This window comes from Equus caballus, chromosome 14 (genome assembly GCF_041296265.1).
Source record: "Equus caballus isolate H_3958 breed thoroughbred chromosome 14, TB-T2T, whole genome shotgun sequence".
NCBI classification, from domain to species: Eukaryota; Metazoa; Chordata; class Mammalia; order Perissodactyla; family Equidae; genus Equus; species Equus caballus.
The window spans coordinates 86,437,317-86,460,676 of NC_091697.1; the positions used below are offsets into that span (position 1 = coordinate 86,437,317).

Genomic DNA, 23,360 nt, shown 5'->3' on the forward strand with positions numbered 1-23,360 from the left:
CTCCAACTTTATTGTTTCTAAAAAATGACTGGCTATTTTAGGTCCTTTGTATTTCTTGTAAATTTTAAAAACAGCTTGACAATTTCTACAAAAAACCTGCTGGGATTTTTTATTGAGATGGCATGGAATCTATAAATCAATTTAGGGGAGAATTGATATCTTCATAATATTGAGTCTTCCAATCCATGAATTAGCATAATTCTGTATTTATTTAGGCTTTAATTTCTCTTAGAAACATTTTCTGTGAACTCTGTATTTACACAGGGAATCAGCGTATCTGATATGTTTACTCTGGACCCCTGAATTTTCTACATAATTTCCAGATGGGGTCTACCTAGTCTAATCATCTATCCAAAACAAATGAAATGACCTTATTATGTATAATTTATGAGCATAAGAGGATTAATTAAAAGTAATTGAAGATACTATGGAATGAGAACTATATGCAGTTTACTATAAAGTCCAATTATATATGTGAATATGACACATATGTACTACATATATATGTATATATAGTACATATGGAGCTGGTATTAACCTTTAGTTTATTTGGTAGATGAGAGAGAAGAGGAGATATGGATGATTCTGGGGAAAAACTCTGAGATTATAAACAGGAAGTTATTTCCTATTATTTGAAAAAAGTTAATTCATTTGCAGAGGCTGTTTAATTATTCAAGTTAGAAAGCAAATGACTCCATTTTCACATGTTAACATGAGGGAAAGAACCTCAATGGTATGAATAATGAAGAACCAAATTACAGACTCAGCAAATCAAAGGGCTCTGTCTGAGCTTTGCTGTATCTCTTTATGTTAGGGCGTTGGTGGAAGGCTTATCCAGGGAGAAATACAGTCAGCTGGAAGGTAGGAAGAGTTATGAGGAGACTACGAAACCGGCAGGACTGTAGTATGTACTGAAAGAGATTATGCAGAACATTTGACTCTGCTTAGTGGAAAAAACCACAAAACCAATCTCCTCTCACACTCTCATTTAAATATTTAAAAGTGATTGATGAAAACTATGTTTTCCAAAATCAGAAAAGATTTTATTACTTGTCAAAAAAAAAAAAAAAAAAAAAAGAGTTGAGAAAGCATCATCGTTCTTTGGATCTCTTAGTGAATGACCACTGAGAAGTTATGAATTACTATTTCTTCCACTGTTACAGCACAGTTTCACATCACAGACAACACTAATGTACACTACTGTTTTCATCTCCTATCCCTCTCTTTACTCTCTTCCCCTGCCCCATTGTCTTTTGACAACTGAAGTCTATAGAGACAAATTGAACTAGGTGTCTTAATAAATGCCTCAAAGACAGAAAAAATTGGAGTGAATTGCCCACAAAAGACCTGCTCAGTACCATAAAGATTCTCTTAGAGACTGAATTATCCTGATAAGGTGATGCTATTTTCTTGAAAAGAAGACTCTATATGATGTGAAATATTTGTGTTTGTTGCTTTTTTTTTTTTGGAGAGGGATGCATTTGATTTGCTCTGGTTAAAAATCAGATGCTTATAGGCCACATTATAGCTAACTGTGAAAACATCTCTACACAGCTGGCCAACAAATTTCCATAATTCTTGCACTGTTCACTCCCAGTCAGAAGAAGCTATCAAAATTATTTGTATTTTCTATCCTGGAATTAAATGCATGGACTACCGTTCCAGGCAATGCATCTGCAATCCTGCTTTCTCTTTCTCTAATAACTAGCTTTTAGAATACTTAAGTGCCCCTAATTTTGGACTGATAAAAAATCTTTGTACTACAAATTGTCAGAGCCTGTATTAAGGGATAATTGCTTTTAATAAAGCAGGGAAGACATTCTAGTGGTAAAGAACACTTCATACTTCGAGAATTAAAGCAATTATCTGGCTACTCTAGGCAAAATAATTCTTTCTTTTGTCAATATGGCTAATTTAAAATGTTTTTTTTTTTGTCTTAAAGTCTCCAAATAATTGCTTCACTCTTCCACTGCACTTGATGTGTGTGAATATGCTATTTTAATGATCCTAGTGTAAGTAGATAAAAGGAGTCCTCCTTGCATTATTAAAGCTATCCTCTTAGGAAGTACTTAATTTAACATGTAATTTGTTAAAAAGTGAATTACCTCTAATAAATTGTGTAACTCCTACATACAATTTTCTGAGTTAGGGTAAAAGAACTGTTCATTCTGTAAATACAACTTAGATTTTCTGTTGTCAAATCTGCCGCAAATACTCTCACCACACAATTGACCTCCATTCCCACAAGGGAAGTTGGGAAGTAATTTTTAAAAAGCAACAGTGGCTCTTCCTCTTCCCCTTTCCTTTCCTGTTCTCTTCTTTTTCCTCTGAAACAATTTGGTCAAAAAGCCCTTTAGGGGAGAGTAAGGTAGGTGTCTGGTTGGAGGGAGGGGAGAGGAGGGGGTTTGGGAGGAGACAAGAGAGCGTTGGGAGGGGTGTCCTGGTGGCCGGGAGCAAGGTGAGGGTCCGAGGAGGCTGAGGACATCTGCGCAGTGTGGGGGCAGAGCCTGAGTTTGGAGGGGGGGGGCATGTATGCATGGGGTCATCTCAGTGCCATGTTTGAGGCTAACCACAATGAGGACATCTGTACAAGGGGGCAGCTCAGAGTAGCTAGCAGAAGCCCAAAGGGGTGAGGACAGTGCCCATGCAAGGGAGGAGGAGGCGGAGGTGAAGAGCAATTGGTTAATTATGGGGGGATTGATCAAATATGTAAGTATATTAAGGATAATATGAACCAAATTTCTCACTGTCAGAGGAGGGAGTTACAAACACGAAAAGGGAGAAAGCTGGAATGAACCTTACGGTGTTGCATTGGAATTGGTGTAAAAACCATGGATTGGTGTAAATACAGATACAGAAATGAACATAAACATAAATGAATGCACACACACACACATACACACACGTATTCCCTAATTTTGTCCCCTAAGCGGGTTTGGGAGCAACAGACAGTGGCATATCAAATGTTCAGATCTTGATTTCTAAATACCATTTTCCACTCAAAGAAAGGAATGGCTGATTCCACGGCTTGAATGGTAGGGATTACAAGATGATGCTGGAACATCTTGTGCCATAAAGTAAGGAAGTGCTCAAAGAATGATAGGGATATATCAGAAGGATGTAAGATCCAGCCGAAAGGGGTTGCCACTAATTAAATTTGGGATGAATTGAGTAGCAATATAAGTAATTATAATAATGGGTTGTAAGCCATTGAATAAAATTAGAATGCATCAGTCTATTTTGATGTAATTAAATAAATGAATACATTGAAAATATGATGAGAACTGGGATTTTTACATAGTTTAAAATAAACTTCTTTCAAAATTAATTACTAATTACAGAGAGAAAAAGAGTTATAGCATCATTTCTCTGATATTTCTGCCAAAGTTGCATAATTAGAATCTAATCATGAGGAGGAAACTTCTAAAAATCCCAGTAGAGAGATCTTTTATAAAATAACTGGCCTGTAATCTTCAAAAATCTTGAGATTATGAAAGTCAAAGTGAGACTGAGGAAGAGTTCCAGAGTGAAGGACATTAAAAAGACATGATAAGTAAATGTAACGTGTGATTCTTTTAATATAAAAGATATTATTGAGACAATTGGCAAAACATGAATAGGATATGAAGATGACATGGCAGTAATATGCCACTGTCAGTTTCTTGAGTTTGATGCCTGTATTGTGATTATCCAGTAGAAGAATGTCCTTGTTTATAGGATCTAGCCTCAAAGGTATTTGAGAGTGAATGGGCACCAGATCAACAAGTTACTCTTCAATGGTTCTGGAAAAAAGTTCTCTGTAATTATTTGCAACTTTTATGTAAGTTTGAGAGTATTGCAAGATAAATATCCTTTAAAAAAAGTAACTCTAATCACAGCATTGTTCACAGTTCATTATTGGGTATGACCAGTTATTTCAGAAGAAAAGACATCAACATTCTGAAGTTCACTTTTTTCTCTTTTCCCCTTGAACTTCAAGGTGGCTTTTCATATGTTATTTTATCACGTAAAACAGCATCCTTAGGAGATTTTTTTCCCATACCTTATTAGTACTTAATATTGTCCAAATCAAATTATCACAAACTAGCTAAAATACTTCTAAAAGGCTTGCGAAGGGCATATGGACATTTTACTTTCAGATTTTTGCCTATTAAATTACAAAGGAAAGCTTTTTCTCAGGTCTTACGCTTCATGTAATTTTAAGAAGTCTTTCCATGTCAAGCTTCAACTAATCCTTTAAGGTACTTTTGATATCTCAGAATTCTTGAACTGTCACTAATTACTCCCAGTCATCTAGGATTTGGTGCTGAACCTGAGCAAGAACTTGTTAACATCTATGCACCTTGACTTGTTTTGTTTCTCCGTAATATTTTAATTCATAGTAGTGATGATTTTGAAATAAACATTATTTGAAAATCTTCCATGAGTGAAAGTTCCAAGGCAGAAGAAGATCGCAAGCTGTAAAGACAAATGTGTTTAAATTAGTGAAGTTCCCTAGAAAGAAGATAACTTGAAGTCATTTTGGCAAGCTTTGGCTCATCATGCCTTCTGAACAGATCTATCTGCATTTGCAGTGGCTCGCTTTCTTTAGACCATACTATGGAAAATGCTGCTTCATTACATGTAGATAAACTTAATTTATTTGCGTGTGTAAGTTGTTTTCACATTTTTCATCAGCGTGGTATAGAGTTGTTATGGAAATTAACAAAAAAATTTCCAAAGATATTTGAGGGAGTAAGTATGTCCATATACTCTAGTTTGTGATGACATACGTGTAGAACCAGTCCCACTTATTTGCAGACTATGTTAACAACATGTATGTTAATTTATATATAAATTAAATATTCTGGCTTACCTGAAAATACTTAGATCCTTAGTTTTATATTGCGAAATGTTAAACCATTTCCTTATTTATTACATTGTATTTGTTGAATACCGATTGTGTATGAGACAGTATATGATGAGACAGAGTGTATTTTTAATGCTTGTTGGGAATATTTTATCCAGTTTACGTGGAAGAAATGCACGTGCATTTTACCCATTCATTAAAAAATTAATTAAAATATAAATTAGTTTGGTGAAATAGCTAAATCTGTGAAATTTTCATTATTCTCATTGGCAAAGATCAGTGATAATAAATGATTGACTGAAAATTGTGAAGTGATTGTTGGGCATTAACTGTGTCTATTTTTCTTATCCTATCTTCAGGGCATGAGGAGTCAGCTGCTTTGGAGAGCAGTGTCCCCTTACATTTCCTTCTTGGTTGTGTTAGTTCTGAGGAAGACAAGAAAATACTGAACTAGGGGAGGGTGGTTGCTTTATTTGAATCAAATAGGAATTTAAATTTGTATATATTTTGTTGTATCTTCTCCACCATCTGTCTTCCATGTTTTGATAAGGAAATTTATGTTCCTTTTTCTAATGCCTTTCTCACATTCCTGTCCATAGTCTTTGAAATAGCAACTGTGGTCGCGTTAGCGCAGGATTCTTAGAGATTTGGGGACTGTTGATTAGTAGAGTCTATTCTACTCACAACAGGAAAGACAAAGCGTCCAGAAACTTTCATCAGGGAAAGGAAGACCGGGCTACTGCTGAAGCCATGTGTAGTTTCTATGTCTCTATAGGAGTTTGGTGGTACGAGGGCAAATGAAAAATCTGTCCTTATGTCAAGGCTGAGCAGTGACAGCTGCCAAAGTTTTCAACATAACCCAAGTTGATGTTAACATTCTCACAGCTGAAGTGAAGATTCATAAATTCTTTTGTTTACTCAACACTGTCAGGCATTTTAGAGGGGAATGAGGATATACTGGTGCTCAAGTCAGATGTGACTCCTGCCCTCATGGGGCTTATAGTCTAGTAGTGGAAATAAAGGGTAAATAAGAGAAAACCAAGCAAGCAGGTGGTATTCATTGTGATAACGCTACAAAAAGTGACAGAAATAAAGAGAAGAGGTGGCTGTGACCCAGGTAGAAATAACAAGCAGAGAGAGTAACTTTTTAAGAATGCTGTGAGGCAATGGGATTGAGTCTGGGAGTTTCCTTGGGCATACAGACAGGCAGAAGGGAGCAGGTTCATCGTCAGGGAACAGGGGTTGCAAACAGGAGCGGGGGCTGTGGCAGTGGAGATAAGCTTTGTCCTCTTTGTGTTTTGATGGAAGAGTGCAAGAGCCTTGGATGAAGTGGTTCTTACTCTACCTGAAGGTTTACAAATGTACAAATGGCTTCTGTTACTTAAAACTCCCCTATAGCTTTCTATGCCACTAGAACGTTCCAAGTTCTTTACTACGGCTTTCTGGGCTCTGAATCAGGCCCCTAACTATTTCTTTAATCTTCTCTCACGTCTCTTTCTTACTTGCTATACTTCAGAAACATTAGGCATCTTATACTTCCCCAGTGATGACATGTTCTTTCCTGCTTCAGGCTCTTTGCACATGCTGTGTTTCCAGTCTGAAATCTCTTCCTCCCTTTCTTCACATGGCTGCCTTCTTATCATCCTTCAGGTTTCAGCTAAATATCACATGCTCTGGGAGGCCTTTCCTAATCTTACTGTGCAAAGTAGGCCCTCCCCGGCCCCTCGAAGCTTTATTTTCTATTGTATTCTATTCTTGTTTATTCCATCATATCTTTTGTAACTTGTAATTGTTTTCTTTACTTTTTCTGTTTACTATTTGTTTTTTGGTTCATTAATCTACTGCAATAGAAATTATGGTTGTGAAGTCAGGGTCCTTCTTGTTCACCACACAGTGTTTGTCACATGGACTTACACCAACCAATAGGTAAGGGGAGAATGACTGAAAGGAGCCAAATGCGTCTGATCAGAGTTGCTGTTCCAGAAACTGGAGCGCCGGGCACTGTCATCCGGTAAGCTTTTTAACATGAGGTAAATCTCATATACATAAAGAACTTAGATTATCAAGATAAAATGCTTTGTTTATTTTATAGTAGAAAGAAATATGCACGTCCCATTTTGATAAGTTTCAGGTAACGCACCAATATTTTCATCTGAGCGTGAGTTTATCTATAGTGTATCTGTTAGATTGTGGTTTTAAAAAACTTTCAAAAGTCTATTCACTCCCTGGGATCTTTCTATTTGGTGGGAAGAAGTGAATTTGCTAATAAGAAAACAAAGCAGCAAGGATCCGTGAGAGTCGGACTTGTTCAAAAGGGCAGAAGTAGGCATGTTACTGGCTACAGATATGTAGATATCTGAAATCCACAGGACAGCAGGGTCATCATGCTCAAATCCTTTTTATCCTCAACATCTCAACATTTCCACAATGAAATCTAATCAATGCAGATCGTTTGTGTCATGCTAGTTTTTTGCTCTTTTTGTGCAGAGCCATTGAAAATGCTTCAGGTTGCATCTCTTCCTTACAAATACATGGCATCCTTTATTAGATTCTCTCATATAAGGTTAACTACCATAAAGGATTCTGCTGTTAACTTTGCCCTCCCTTTGAACTGCATCTAAAATACAGCTTTTTGAAATATATCCATATTCCTAGCTGGTTGGATTCTGAAGGAAACATAGAAAATGTCTGTGCCTAGGGAGGGAATGACTTTTTAAAATTTTATGGTCAGTATAAAGACAGCCAGAAATTTAAAAATTATTAAGTAAAAAAATTTTTACTTCCAGACTGACTGGCACTCTATAGTTTATTACAACAAATAATCATCACTATAATTTAGACATTCTATAGGAGAATTCTATTTCATTTTAATATAATCATCCGTCTTCCGTGTTCTTCTATTAACAATTTTTTAAATGTCATCCAATTCACTCCCAATATATTTAAATAAAATGTGGCTTCTTAAAACAACAATGTCAATGTTACGTAAGATTTATTTATTTATGATGATAGAAACTAAACAGTGGGAGATACCTAGTTGAGTGGAAGGAAAGTTGTTGATAGGTTTATGTAGCTTTTTTGAGATTAGTTATAATGATCTCTGCTTTAAGTTTTATCCAAATGAGAGATGCTTCTGCAAGTGTTAAACAGTTGTGTCACAGACTTCTTTGAACTCAAGCCTTTAATATTTTCCTTATACATTAAATGATTATACCAAACATGTATACATATGAATGAACATACCTGCCTGCCTGGTGGTTTTCAAAATTCAGTGAGGTGCTGGTGGTACTTTGTAAAATTGCAAAGTTCCAGCCCTAAACTTCAGAATCAAATGGAATAGTTGGAGGGCAAGCTTCTGAAAATAAGCACCCCAGGCGATTCTGAGGCCAGCGTTACCATCCAGTTTGAGAAATCCTGCTGAAGGTGTTAGTTTTGGAAGCAAGGAAAGGGATCCCAAACCTTTGATGGTACAATAAGGGGTCTCTGGGAGTTGGACCCAGGAAGTTGGAAAAGCTGCTTTCAGAGAATTCTGTGGGTCCAATTGTGACTTTGTTTCAGATACCCTACCCTCCGTCCCGTGAAGATGTCTAGGATAAAGCAAGTCTGCAGTTTCCTGTGTATTGTCGACGTAGTAGCTGTCAATTGGCATTGCAGAGCTAACCGAAGAGTCTGACTTCCAGGACCTAAGCTCTAAAAAGATTATGATATCCTCCTGTATCTCATAAAAGTGTTCATTTTTCCAAATGCCATCAAACACCATATGTGAGCTGACATTAAAATAGTTTCTTAAACATATGCTGTTGGCAAAAATTAGAATTGTGAGTAAATTCATCAAGGCAGAAGTGTTTACTTTCCTTGTCTCTGTCTCTGTCTGGGCCCGGTGCTCCAGGTGGATAGAGTCCTTAAAGCATGCTCACTCTGCCTACACATTTATCTAGCTCTCCCCTGAATGGCAGCCCCATTTGTTCTGGTGCTCTGTCAATTCATTCAATAAGTACAGATGTTGTGGCGTATGCGTCAGTGTCACAGGGGGTCACAGAGCAGGGAAAGTTGGAGGGTGTGCCCTAGAAAAGTGCTGGTCAGTCTCACTGGGGTGAAGTCTGGGACGGGAACCGGATGAAGCCAGTCTGGGGACTCAAGCTCCCTATTGTACCACTTTTATCTAAGAGAAAAACAGTAAAAGGGAAGAATAGGAGTCTGCATTACCCCTCTTCTCTTTTTCTTTTCCTCTGAGAAATTTTAGTTCAATTTTTCAATATCAGAAAGCAATTGCGAAGAGAAAAGTGAAGACTGGGAGAATAAAAGGCCACCACAAAAGGAATGTTTTATAAAACTGTTTCAATTGTATTTGACAGCCTTCTGGAGAAAAGAAAAATGGTAACCCAGTTCTCTTTTTGGGTACAGCTCACCATTTTGTCCTATGCTTAAATTTCAATAGGAACATTTTTTTGCTCTTTAAGTGCAAAGATATACATTCACTACTCCTACAGGAATTTTGAGTCTAAGTAAAGTGTTAAATGAGGTGTTGAAACTATAAAAGAACACAGGCTTTTCAATTCTCATTTAAACCCCACCCCATTGAAGTACAGACTCTTCTTTTCTACATTCACTACAACATAAAGGGCTGAAATGAACTATTTCGTTTGTCTGGCGATATTGGCTAGGAAGTTGGAGTTTTTTAAACAAAGGAAGTAATAGACTTTCGGCTGAATTTTTACTGCTAGGGGATGGCCCAACAGAGTGCTTCCTCTTTCTTTTAAGCACAAAGGGCTGGGATTTAATTGCATTATAAACCATTTCATCAACATATCCATGAAATAATAAGCATCCACATACTTTGTTCTCTTCTTACTATGTCAGGCAGTCAGTGGAAATTAAAGAAAAACTGGTTTTGAGATGAAGAGGGAACCAGCAAGTTAATATTCCTAGAGAAATAGAAAGAAACAATCATAAAGAGGATCAGGGCTTTCTGCCTTTCGTCCTTTTCTCGTCGGGAGGAACCTGTTACAGAAGTGAGATTGGTTCTTTTGTGGGATCTTCAACAGCCTGTAAAAGGATAAATGGAGCAAGGGGCACTAATACCTCACTACCTCAATTGAAATCCAGCGTATTAGGGGGAAAATGGAAGAAAATCTTCTAGATGGCCAGGAATTTGGAGTCAGACTCTGGCATAAACACTTGGCTTAGAAAGGAGACAATGAGGCCAGCCTCGCTCTCTCAGTCAGCTCAAGAGTAATCCAGGACAAATGTACACTGTGTACCCCTCTCCTTCCTGGTCCCCCAAAGAAGTGTCTTTGCAGAGGTGTGCTCATTTCTGTTGTTACCCCAGCAGAAACAGGTCTGCTTCTTCTCATATGCCGTTTTCCCTAATCACGGTGTTAGTAGTTTTGAACAGCAAACCTTTACATAACCATGAAGGATGCTCCAAGAGCAGTGTGCTCCTACTTTTAATGTACAAAGCCTCATCTCTGTTCTTTATGGATCTTCATTGTTTAGCTGGAAAAACATAGTGGTTAAACCTCAGGTTCTTCTGCAAGAAAGTTCAATTGTCAGAGATATTTACTGATCACGCCACCTAGCATCTCTGCACCCTCATTCTGTTAATAGCATGCTGGATTACTGTACCCTTGACTCCAGGCTTGCCTATTTAGTGCTGCATAATATTGCTCAGATGGGAGTGACTCCATCAGGAGCAGGCTTGAGACCAAATCACAATGAAAACATTCAAGGAGGTTTGCCTGGCACTGCTGGGCAAGAGACAGCTGTGTTTCCCTGCTGGTCTCGACTGAGTCTGGCTAGGAGGGTGGATCTGCTGGAGACATTCTAACATCACAACAAGAGAGGCTACGTGAGACTGGAACTACCACAGAGACATCTGGGTAAGGATGAAGAGAGGGTCACTGTACAGTCGTGTGCTGCATAACGACATTTTGGTGGGCGACAGACCACATATCAAACAGTGGTCCGATAAGATCAGCACCATATAGCCTAGATGTATAGTAAGGTTATACCATCTAGGTTTGTGTAAGTACACTCCCTGATGTTGGTAACAACAAAATCGCCTAACAACGCATTTCTTGGAAAGTATTCCCATCATTAAGTGACGCAGGATTTTTTTTTTTTTTTGAGGAAGATTAGCCCTGAGCTAACATCTCCTGCCAATCCTCCTCTTTTTTGCTGAGGAAGACTGACCCTGAGCTAACATCCGTGCCCATCTTCCTGCATTTTATATGTGAGACACCTACCACAGCATGGCTTGCCAAGTGGTGCCATGTCCGCACCAGGGATCTGAACCGGCGAACCCCAGGCTGCCAAGCAGAATGCGCGCACTTAACCACTGAGCCCCAGTGATGCATGATTGTATGCTGCTGACGCTCTGTGAATTATTAAATGCCTTCTGGAGCTAGCCCTAGTTCCACTCTTGGGTGTTTTAGCTATGGGAATTCATAACTTCTCTTTTCCCTTAAACTGGTTTTGTCTGAGTCTTCTGTCATTTGCCAAAAAATGAAAACTAAGCAATGTAATTGAGTTCTAATCCCAGCTCAGTCACTTCTACTTGGTAACTTTAAACAAGTAATTTATCTTCTCTCAATTTTTTTTTATTACTTGAATAAAAGCTGTATTAAAATTATCTACCTGATAGGTTTTTTTGTGAAGATTGAGGTTGTGATTGTCAAATACTTGACTATAATAAATGCTCAATAAATATTAGTTTTTATTACCATACAAAAAATAAATTGTACCACAACTCTAATATCCAGTACAAAAAATATCTCTAAAGAACTTTAAAATCTGAGTGTCCTTCTTTTGTAAATATTACACAATTTCTTCTAAGGCTGAAGTGTCATTCTAGTTCAAATTTCATTCTTTCCCTCTTCCTATATTTGATGGAGAGACTTAAATTCCTTAGGCTCAATAACTGCCATTTCATAACTTCTCAGCTCACCCCAATTTGATGTGATGCTGGACGTAACTGAAGTATGGGGTCATAGAGAAATGCACTAACAGAGAAGATCTTGAGAAACTATGAGATTTTTAAAAATAATAGTATTGGAGGTTGACCAATAAGGAAATGATAATAGCAAAAATCAAAGTTCATTGATCAGGGTACATCCAGAAGAGATAAGTTTTAATCTTGGCCCATCTCAATCAAGGAGAATCAAGTGGTGGAGGTGTTCTCTACTCAGAGTTCTCTCTCACCCTCTCTTCAGCTGTTACCTTTATGCAGATGACTCCCAGGGGTATGTCTCTAGTCTTTACCAATTTCCCAAGGCCCAGTCTGCCACAGCTCCAGGCCTCCTCCAAACCTTTGCTGGTTCTTTCTCATCTTTTTGTATGGATAGCCCAGTGGCTCAGATTCTGGGCTCAGACTATAGCCTGAGCTTCTTCATTAACTCAATTGCCATTTCTGTAGATTCTATGTCCTGCATCCATTGCTTTCTTTCAATTCTCTATGTCAGTATCCTGGATTAGGTCCTGATTGCTTCTTGCTGTAGATTTCTAACTATCTTTCCTGTATTCTGTCATTATCTCTCATTTATTACCTTCTCTCCTTCTCTTCCTTTTTCCTTTCAATGTTAGTACTTCCAGAGTTATATCTCCTAAAGAACAATTCCCGTCTCATTAACCCCCTTCCGAGGGTCCATATTATCTTTAGAAGTGGCCTCCAAATTTTAGATCTCATGGACCACTGAAATAAAAATAAATCAGGGAGTCCAAAACAGTGTTGTCAATTTTTATTTTGTCAAGTAAGAACATTAGAACCTCTCACCAAACTGCCTTCTACTTTTACCATCACTTGATAAAAGCAATTGCCTTTGATTCCAAATACAGGAAAGGCATAAACCCAGAATAAAGGAGAGACCTTTAAATTCAACGTATTTTGTTTCATAAAAAAACTTACTAATTGTCTTTATGTTTCTTATTTCTCTCCAGTGTAGTGAAAACTTGGACTTAAACCATCACTGGCCCATGGCAAGCTTTTGGGGACCAATGGCCTGCAGAATAAGGTGAAAATTATGAGCATAGCATTTGAGAGGCAATCCATCTGGCTTACAGGAAACTTTAGTTTGTGCAGGAAAAATGTAATTCTTTATTGTTTCACAAATGCGTTTTGAAAATTCCCTCTTCCATGCCTTGCTTATTCCCTTCTGTCTAAATTGTAAGCTTCTTGATTACTCCGCAGCCTCTCCCCCTCAATTCTCAACCCACCCTTATTTAGAACTAACTCACATGCTGTCTTTCTCCCCATAATTGTAATTCTCCCATTCTTAATTAATCTTTCCTTTCATTCTGTACTCCATTACACCTGGAACTTTTATACCTTTCATATTCTACTTGCCATGTGTTTCATTGTTATTACTTATGCACAGTTTACTTTATGGCGGGGGCTGTGTCTTATAGCCATTAACAGGCTGCATAGTAAATACCTGTGGAATTTGGAAATCTCAATTTTATTAGAAATGTAGTTTTTAGAAGATGTAAAAATAATACCATTCTCAGTGTCTAATTCAGTATCAGTGGTTGAGTGAAGGAAAACGTTCCTGTGCCAAAGGAACAACATACTATAGGGGCTGAAGAAGCCAGACATATGATTCCGAAGGGCCAAGGGAAAGGAGTGGGAGGAGGGATAGTGATCCTCCCACAGGAAGAGCAGGTTGGAACCCTGCGGTTCTTCCTGTCTGGTTCGCATGGGATGAGGTGAGCTGATGGTCACTGAGGAAGTCCTCACGGGGAGGCAGGTGGCCAGGTTTACCTTCACTGCCTTGCAGGCCGACATTCTGAGGTAGCCCTGCTTGCTGAATAGGGGAAACGCCAGGGTAAGAGTAGAAGGCTGACAGGAAGACAAACAAAAGTCTAGTCATGTGGAATGGGATTAAAACAGAACAAAGCACAGAAACCTGCTCTGGCAATTCATTTGATTCCAACATATTTATTCCAAAGGGAAAAGTGCTTTTGCCGTCTGACCGGGAGAGGATTGGCAGGCCAGAGGTGGAGGAACGATATTCCTCCCTTAAAGGCGGTATTCCTTGATGCTTTGCTCTAGTTCACAAGTAACATGGTACTGAGACAAAGTAGAGAGAAAGAAAAAAAAATGTGTGAACCCATCTACCAGAAGGAAATAAATTCAGAGCTAAGCTCATTTTTCCTCTGGCACAAAAAAAATGTTATCTTTTCCAATTTCCTTTGAATTGGAAGTCTGATAGACTAGTAAGAAGATCTATCTACCTGTCTATCTAGCTAACAACCAATCATCTATCCACTTCATTATACACTTGGTAAACGACTTGCACTTTCAGCCAACTTGCCGTCCCTCACACTCGAATTCTACCAGACCAGGAAGCTGCCACAATATTCATCTGGGCAAGATATTTCTCATGGAGTACTCTAATTTGGCACCTGTTAATAGATATTGTGACTGCCTGGAAAGTCCTAAATTATTTCACTGATATTTAGAGGTGTCTCTGCCTGGCCAGGCTGCTACTGTATAAAGTGGAAAGAATAAATCTGAGAAAATTCATTCCATTTATCTTGATTCACTGTTGTGGGAGCAGAATTCTGTGTAACAGTAATGTTTATAGGGTATGGTTTCCAATACCGTGGTATGCTTCATTGTGCTGGTGAAAATATCAACAGTAAACATTATAATGAGTTGACTAGGACCTGAACCCTGTCAGACAGTTGAAATTCTAACAGAGCACATGTTTTTTTATGGAGGCCTCAGAGCTTGGTTTCTAGATATTTTCCTTTCTATTGAATCAAGCATTGAACATAATATACATGCTTTCTCCCAGTCCCTTGTTTTTCCACATAAATTATTCAATGATTAGGCTTAGTTAAAAAGATGCAAACTACATTTCTGGAAAATGTGACAACTGATCATTTCCTATCTCTGTTATTTGAAACTTGTGTGCTAAGCTCTAAGTGCATAAATATACATATGCTTAGATTATAACACGTGATGAATGAATTTTTTCTGTCATAGTAAGTGAAAGCAGAGCATACCTCAGGCAGAGCGGAAGTATCCACTTAACACTGCTGGCGGAGGAATTTATCTAGAGTCCGATCAGAGTTGTGCTCCCAATGACTAAGACAAGGCCTCATAGTTTTGCTTGAATTTTTGCTTTAGTTCTCTGATACAGTTCCTCTCAGAGGTCACCCATTGTTCACCTAATTAGCTAATCTGATACAAGCAATGAAGAATCTCACTTCTTTAATCTTTTCGCTCATAGAGGTCTGTAGTACATGTGATATTGCAGTTTTTTTAAAAAGGAAAATTTTGGAATTGAGAAGTACCTATTTGTTAGCATTTTAATGAATTTGGAGTATGTTTCTTTTGGAAATACACTAAGTTCCCTGTTGTTATGGACCAAATATTTGTCCCCAGATACATATTTTGAAGCCCTAACCTCTAGTGTGACTGTATTTGGATATGGAACCTCTAAGGAAGTAATTAAGGTTAACTGAGGTCATAAAGGTGGAGTCCTGATCTGATAGGATAGCATTAGACAAGATCAGTGTCTTCATAAGGAGAGACACCAGAGTGTGTGCACGCAGTCTCTCTCTGCAAGTGCACAAAGAAGAGGTCACGTGAGCTGTACAGCAAGGTGGCAGCTGCCTACAGTCCAGGAGAAGAGGTCTGGGAATAAAACTTACCTTGTTGGCACTTTGGTCTTGGAGTCTGTAGCCTCCAGAACCATGAGAAATAAATTTCTGGCTTTTAAGCCACCCATTCTATGGTATTTCATTATGGCACCCTGAGCAGACTAACACACCTGTAAACTTGTATGAAATGTGAGAAAATATGAAATTTGGGGACAAGGGCAGCTATGGCATATGATCAGTGTGGTAATTAAGATCTCAGGAGCTGGAGTCAGTCAGAACAACTTTCCTGTTATCCTTGTTTTGTCACCTCACCAGACTTTAGTTTGTTAACATGCAAAATTGAAACAGTAATGAATTCTACTTAATGAAGTTGATGCAAGGATCATAGGAGTTAATAGAGGCATGGCAGGCCTTAAGTGATCAGTTAATATTAGTTATTACTAGTATGATGACCTGAAAATAGGTAAAACAGGGTGTCAACTTCATGTAATGAAAATGAACAATTGTGTTTATGATGTTTTAGAAACTAAAACCACAAATGTGACACTCATAAAAGATTTGGTATTGTTCGGATTTGGTGCTGCAAGCAAAAGCTAGTTTTTCTTTTTATTTTAGAATTATATCGGTGGTCCAAATACTTCATTTTTCTGAAATTTTTTCATAGTATACTAAAATGATTTTTTCCACGTAGGTTGTACAGTGTGGTAAATACTTAGTAATGTATTCCTTATTCTGAAGAATAATCACCCGTTCTGTTCGCAGGATATTCAAAAACTTACTGAAAGTAACTTCTCAAGAGTGGCACTGAAGTCATTCAGTGAGTCTGTAAACAGTGAAGCATGTGGAGAACACCTCGTTTGCCATCAAAGCCATTGGGACAGTCAAGGTGCCTTAAAGAGCAGTGGGATTAGAACTGAGGAGGATGGATCCCTCCAGGCAGGGCAGCAATGTGTCAACCCTGCTGCAAACGACAACCCCACGGGGCCCTGTGTCTGAGTGGTTAAGGTCACGTGCTCTGCTTCTGTGGCCCAGGGTTTCGCCAGTTCAAATCCTGGGTGCAGACATGGCGCTGCTCATCAAGCCATGCTGAGGTGGCATCCCACATGCTGCAACTAGAAGGACCCACAACTAAAAATGCACAACTATGTACCGGGGGGCTTTGGGGAAAAGAAGGAAAAATAAAATCTTAAAAAAAAAAAAAAAGACAACCCCACAAAGCTTCAGAGAATGGTACATGGAAGTCTTACAGTGAGCAATCTAGACTTTTGAAGGAATGGGTCTAACAAAACATCTGGAATTCTGTTTGAGGATCAGCTCTGAGCTAACATCTCCTGCCAATTCTCCTCTTTTTGCTGAGGAAGACTGGTCCTGAGCTAACATCCGTGCCCATCTTCCTCTACTGTATATGTGGGACACCTGCCACAGCATGGCTTGATACATGGTGCACTGGTCCTCACCTGGGGTCCACACCAGTGAACCCCGGGTCGCCGAAGCAGAGTGAATGAACTTAACTGCCATGCCACCGGGCTGGCCCCTGGAAATTCAATTTTTTATTTCATGACTTGACAAAATTCTATTTATTGTAAGTAGAAGTAAGAAGTGCAAAAGCCAGGGGAAGAGAAAGAATAGAAAGCCTATCTTTTCCATTCTCCCAATCACAAAATTTGTGGTTGCTGGTTAATCTAACACCACAAAAAACAGCTTTTGATATGGCTCAGTGGCAGAATTTATGTTTGCCTTGAACTGGTGGAAATGTTTCCACAAAATTTTATCAGAAAATGCCCTTTCTTAAGAAACAAATTAATTAAGGAAGGACCAGACAAATAAACGATCATCCTTGAGACTGAGAAATACTGCAGTGAATGGCGTTCCCCAAGTGAAGGTCTGGGCACAGCCTGAAGACTAATGAATTACTTAGTCTCTTCCACTCTGAAGGCGGTGCTTGGATTAGTGTCTGGAGCTGTTGTGAAGGGACTCACAGTTTATGGCTTCTTCCCTTTCTCTGAGCCTCATAAGAGTCAAGCAATGTTGGTCAGTATTTCTCACAAAGTGAGTATATCTCCTCTAATCATCACAACTACAATTGACGTCAAGCAATTTAGAGGAGAAACTAATTTAACCTTCAAGCCTTTCAAGGTGCTTTTTAAACTACTTAATGTAGATCCTAGATATCACAATGATTGACAAAGTATTATCAGCGTCACCATAGAAACCAGAAGGGTTTTACATAGTCCTGAAAGGATCTGACACATTTTTCAAAAGACAAGCCCCATTGATACCACCTGCTGTTAAGAGGGTTCAGTTCTTTGGTGTGTCTTATCTCTGGTGGTTCTTGATCTTCATATTTTAAGATTTGTTTCACTGGTGAGAGGAAGAAAGGCCTTTTTCTATTGTTTGGTAAGTTTCACTGTTTATCTCAGTCTTACAAATGACAGTTGAGGTGAATGCCTGTCCCATTTGGTTTCTGGTATGGCTCCAGTTCATGACCCTTCAAACACTAACAGGCTGGTGAAAATGCTGCCAGTGAGCCAGGGGCACTTAGGAGAGATGTGGCACCGCAGGGCAGGCTGGAATGAGAGCCAGACTCCTATGGTAAACACAAATGCTCGCTTTATGCTGAACTCTGGGCAGTGGAGACGTGTACAATATTCGAAACCTTTTCCTTCGACCTTGAGGGTAGAAAGCCAAGGGCCTGTGTTTCCTGGAGACCATGATTTAGGATTCCAAAACCTATGTTTGTTTCACCCCTAAATTCCCCAAACCAAATGTGCAGGATCAGCTATGCTCTCTTGTGAATTCAAAGAATCTTGTTACAAAAGGCAAATAATTTTCTTAGGGTGAGTAAATAAACATAACAAATCTGAGCAAATATCAGTTCATAATTCCTTCGGTACTAAATTCCAAGTGCTCTTCCTTGTCTGTGGGTGGAGAGGTTAACATTTTTCTTCAGGCATTCTTTTTTTAGTGAATTAAGACAATAAAATTCACTAGACTGAGGTTTGATGAGGCTAAGTAATTAGTCTGCAGCCATTCCACAGTCCAACTTAGAGTTTCTTGACTCTCTAACACTGCTAATCAGCCTCATTGGTGAACAGCGGGGGCAAACCTCCCCTGAGGAGGGAAGTGACTCTGAGGTCAGAATCATTCGGACTATTCTGTTCAGTGACACCAGTCTCTCTCTTTTGTTTCCCCCTACCTTTTGTTTTGAAAAATTCCAAGCTTGTGGAAATGTTGAAAGAATACCATAATGAATACCCACATACCCTTCACCTAAATGCACAAATTGTTAATATTTTATAACATTTGTGTGTTCTCTATCGACTATCTATCCATCATCTATATGTCCGTCTGTCTGTCTATCTATCCATCTATCATCTTTCGGTCTATCATCTACCTACATACGTAATATATATCCTCTCCAATTTCCTTTTTTTCCCCAGGGCTATTTGAAAGTAAACTGTAACATCATGTCACTCCTCCTCTAAAGACTTCCGACTTACGAATAAAGACATTTTCCAACATTACCACAATGCTATTTTGACTCCCAAGAATTTAAAAAGTGATACAATGTGCAATAATATCTAATAGAGAGTGCATATTAAAATTTTTTCTATTGTCCCTCAAGTGTCCTCTATAGCTTTTGTTTTTTCAATCCGATCAAGGCCTATGTGTCACAGTCAGTTGTGCTATATTTTTCAGTCTTCCTTAATTTGGAACTATTTTTTTGTCTTTTATGACAGGAACATTTTGAAGAGTCCAGTCTGGTTGTCTTTGAAGGTTTCACAGTTTGGATTTTACTGATTGTTTCCTCCTGCTTAGAGTCTAGAAATTTTGTTGACAAGAATACTCCATAGATGGTGTTGTATACTTTTCATTTCATTGTCTCTGGAGGCACAGAATGCTAAACTTAGTTACTTGGCTAAGGTAGTTTATGAAAGAGCTCTCTTTAATAAAGGCACTCTTTCTCCTTTGTAAATTAATAAGTAATCTATGAGCTGATTCTCTGTTATTATGTAAGTAATGCGAATATTCTGTTTCCCAACAATATTTCACCCAGTGATTTTTAGCATCAACGGCTTCATCAAGAATGGGACCTCAAATCAGGATAAGGATGGAGATGTATACATCTCCATATGAAAAGCTCATTCTCCTACTTACACGAGGAATGAATAAATGAAGACTTAAATGGAGAGAATATGCTCCCTTACCTCCTTGCGTTTATATTTCTCCAGAATCATATTCCATCCATTGCTTATGAGGCATTGATGCTGCAAAAGTGACATAGATTAATCAGATAAAGGGACAATCTTATTAATATAAATTTATTTTATAATTTCAAATTTATAGCATCTGCTTATTATTAATTCAATTTGAGAGATCCATGAGCCTGTTTTAATGAACATAACGACTTGTTATTGGGGTCTCAACATCACTAGATTGTATTTGCTGTCATATCAGTCTCAACATTCAACTTATAGTTGAATTTTGTTTGGTTGTTTAGTAAAAAAAAAATACAGGCTTAGATAAGTAATTATGAAAGATACTAGCTTATTGTGCAATCTAAGGATGCTTTTAATAAACTGCTCTGGAAACTTGAAAGGGATGTAAATGACACTTTATTTTGAGTTGCGTGGAATAATAATACTTCAAAAATAGCTTACTTTCTTTATCAATAAATATAAGTCAGATTAGAAGTAATCTAAACCTAAAATGATGATTAGAACTAATTATAATATAACATTACCAATACGTTATGCATTACTTGTTATTGAAAAGTGACATTAGCAGATATACCTAAGCCTGGCCTGGCGTGTAATTTAACTTAACTCACGTTTGTTGTTATAAAAATGTATAGTTTTTGCTTGAATGGACAGGTATTGGCCTGACTTTGAACAAGACTCGTACAGAAATAAAATCTCCTTGTTCTGTGCCATATTCAAACGTATATGTAGAGTATACAGAAAAGCTCCACATACAAGTACTGTACCAGGCAGCCCGCATCAAGGCATCGGAAGCTTCCAATGTGTTAAAAGCCAGAGACTTATGATGATCCCCAGGCCTCTAGTCCTTCTTTGGCCTCTTCTCTGTCTATCTCCCTGTTGTTCCAGTGCTGCTGGCAGCCTGGCCACTCCTCCCCCTCCTCAGGCATGCTTCTGCCTTAGGGCCTTTGCACAGGCTCCCTCCCCACTTCCTTCAAGTCTTTACTAGACTGCCCCCTTCTCAGACAGATATAATCTAACCTCTTGATTCACTTTGCAGCCTCTGCTTAATTCTCCTTGATTGCCCTTATAAAATTTTAATATACTATATAATTGACTTCTTTGGTTTATTTTTTGCTACCACTACTAGAATGTAAATTTAATGGAGGGCAAGGAGTTTTGTCTGTTTCTGTTCATTCCTGAATCCTGAGACCTTAGAATTGTTCTCAACATGTAATATGCATGCCATGAATACTTGTTGAATAAGCAAACAATATTCTTGAGATATACATATTTTATATATAAAATATACAATATATATTTTAAAAAGTGGAATTCACATGAAATATTTACAAACCTTCTGAAGGGTTTTGTAGAACTCTAGGCTTTTACAAGCCCAGTTTGAAACCAGTTGCTAAAGACTTTGTTCTTGCCCGTATTTCTGGCAGTTGAGGGTTGTGTAGGAAGCTGAGGAGTGAAGAGGGAAAAAACAAACTTTTGGCATCATTTGAGCAAAAGATATCACAAAATATATCACTGCTGCATACTAATGTTCTCGCCTATCTGTTTTATTCAGTTCCAAATATAAATAAAAAATTTAAAACCACTTTATTTTTCCAATACAATTTACAGCTGCATGATTAAGAAATTAACAGAACAGTTCCCTTTCTAAGCTTCATAGAGATTATTAGACCTGGAAATGGCCTTAGTCATCATCTAATACAAATACTTCATTTCCAGGTAGGAGAACTGAGGCCTCAAAAAGTTGTGTCTCTCCCTAAGTCACCTAGCTGGTTAGTAGACACTAACCAGAATTGAAACCAGATCTTCTGTAGCCCAGCTGAGTTCTCTCTTCAGTATGGGCATGAAATGCCATGCTCTATTTCTATACAAGGTGGAGTCGTTTTAAAATAGAACAATAGCTCACCAGCGTGGGAAGGGAGTGAAAATGTGGAGGAGACCTGAATATAATTATGTTTAAATGCAGGGTTTTTTTTGTTTTGTTTTGTTTTTGGAGAGGAAGATTGTCCCTGAGCTAACATCCATTGCCTATCTTCCCCTTTTTGTTTGAGGAAGATTGTCCCTGAGCTAACATCTGTGCCAATCTTCCTCTATTTTGTATGTGGGATGCTGCCACAGCATGGCTTGATAAGTGGTGTATAGGTCTGTGCCTGGGATCCAAACCCGCAAACCCCTGGGGCTGCTGAAGCAGAACGCATGAACTTAACCACTACACCACCAGGCCAGCCCCTTAAGTGCAGTTTTGAAGATTAAATACTTTTTGCCTTCCATATTCTCGTTAGTTTCATTTTTCAAAATATGTAGGAAAAGAAATACAGAATATGGTTTTCATCAATGAAAGATGACTATAAAATTTTAGTTGGAAAGAAAATCAGGTTTTTTTGAACAAACATTCAGATCCAGATAATTATTTAACGTTATAAAACCCATATTTGGATAACCAAATATTTTGGAAAAAAGCTAAAATAAAAACTTCAAATGAGTTGTAAGTTTGTGAAGATCTGTTCCTCTTCATATATTGTCCTGACACAAGCCTCTCTGGAGTATGAGGGAAAGCCCCTGACTACGAGGTCTGGTGGAGGATGCAATCCTACCCAGATTTGTGGGGAACATACCTGCACTTTGGTTTTCTTTGTGTATCATTAGCCAAGATCCTGTGAAGTAAAAATAAAAATGCATTTTTAACGTGTACAGTTAAGTAATTTTAATGTCTTCTCATTTGTTCATTTGAATTACTATGTTTTTTCCCAATTATTTTATTGAGATCATATTGATTTATAACATTGCATAATTTCAGGTGTGCATTATTATTTCTCAGTTTCTGTATAGACTGCATCGTGCTCACCACCAATACTCTGGGTTTTATCTGTCACAGTACATATGTGCCCTTTTACCCCCTTTCACCCACCTACCCACCTCTTTCCCCTCTGGTAACCTGGTAATCTGTTCTCTTTATCCATACGTTTGTTTATCTTCCACATATGAGTAAAATCATACTGTGTTTGTCTTTCTCTGTCTGGCTTATTTCACTTAACATAATATCCTCAAGTTCCATCCATGTTGTTGCAAATGGAGGGATTTTGTCCTTTCTTATGCCTGAGTAGTATTCCACTATATATACATACATACATATATATATACCACATCTTCCTTATCCATTCATTATTTATTCTTCCAATCCATGAGCATAGAATATCTTTCCATGTCTTTATGTCTTCTTCAGTTTATATCAATCACGTCTTATAGTTTTCAGGGTATAAGTCTTTAACTTCCTCGGTTAAATTTTTTCCTAGATATCTTATTCATTTTGGTGTGATTGTAAATGGGATTGTATTCTTGACTTCTCTTTCTGTGAGTTCATTCTCAGTGTACAGAAATGCAATTGATTTTTGTAAGTTGATTTTGTACCCTGCAACTTTGCTGTAGTTGTTGATTATTTCTAGTAGTTTTCCGGTATATTTTTTACAGTTTTCTATATATAGGATCCTATCATGTGCAAACAGTGAGAGTTTCACTTCTTCTTTCCAATTTGGATAGCTTTTATTTTTTTTTCTCTCCTAATTGCTCTGGTCAAAATCTCCAGTACTAAGTAGGACAGGAGTGGCAAAGAGTGGGCACCTTTGTCTTGTGCCTGTTCTCAGAGGGATGATTTCAGATTTTCACCATTAAGTATGATTTTGGCTGTG

At 38.0% G+C, this 23,360-nt stretch overlaps 1 long non-coding RNA gene across 1 annotated transcript in view; it reads left to right on the forward strand.

The window, feature by feature from the left end:
* LOC111767959 (uncharacterized) overlaps window positions 1-23,360 on the forward strand; it is a 48,538-nt gene that overhangs the window by 9,281 nt on the left and 15,897 nt on the right. The window contains exon 2 of the long non-coding RNA XR_011425757.1: window positions 12,785-12,858. This is a non-coding gene — a long non-coding RNA (uncharacterized lncRNA). The remainder of the gene's footprint in view (window positions 1-12,784; window positions 12,859-23,360) is intronic.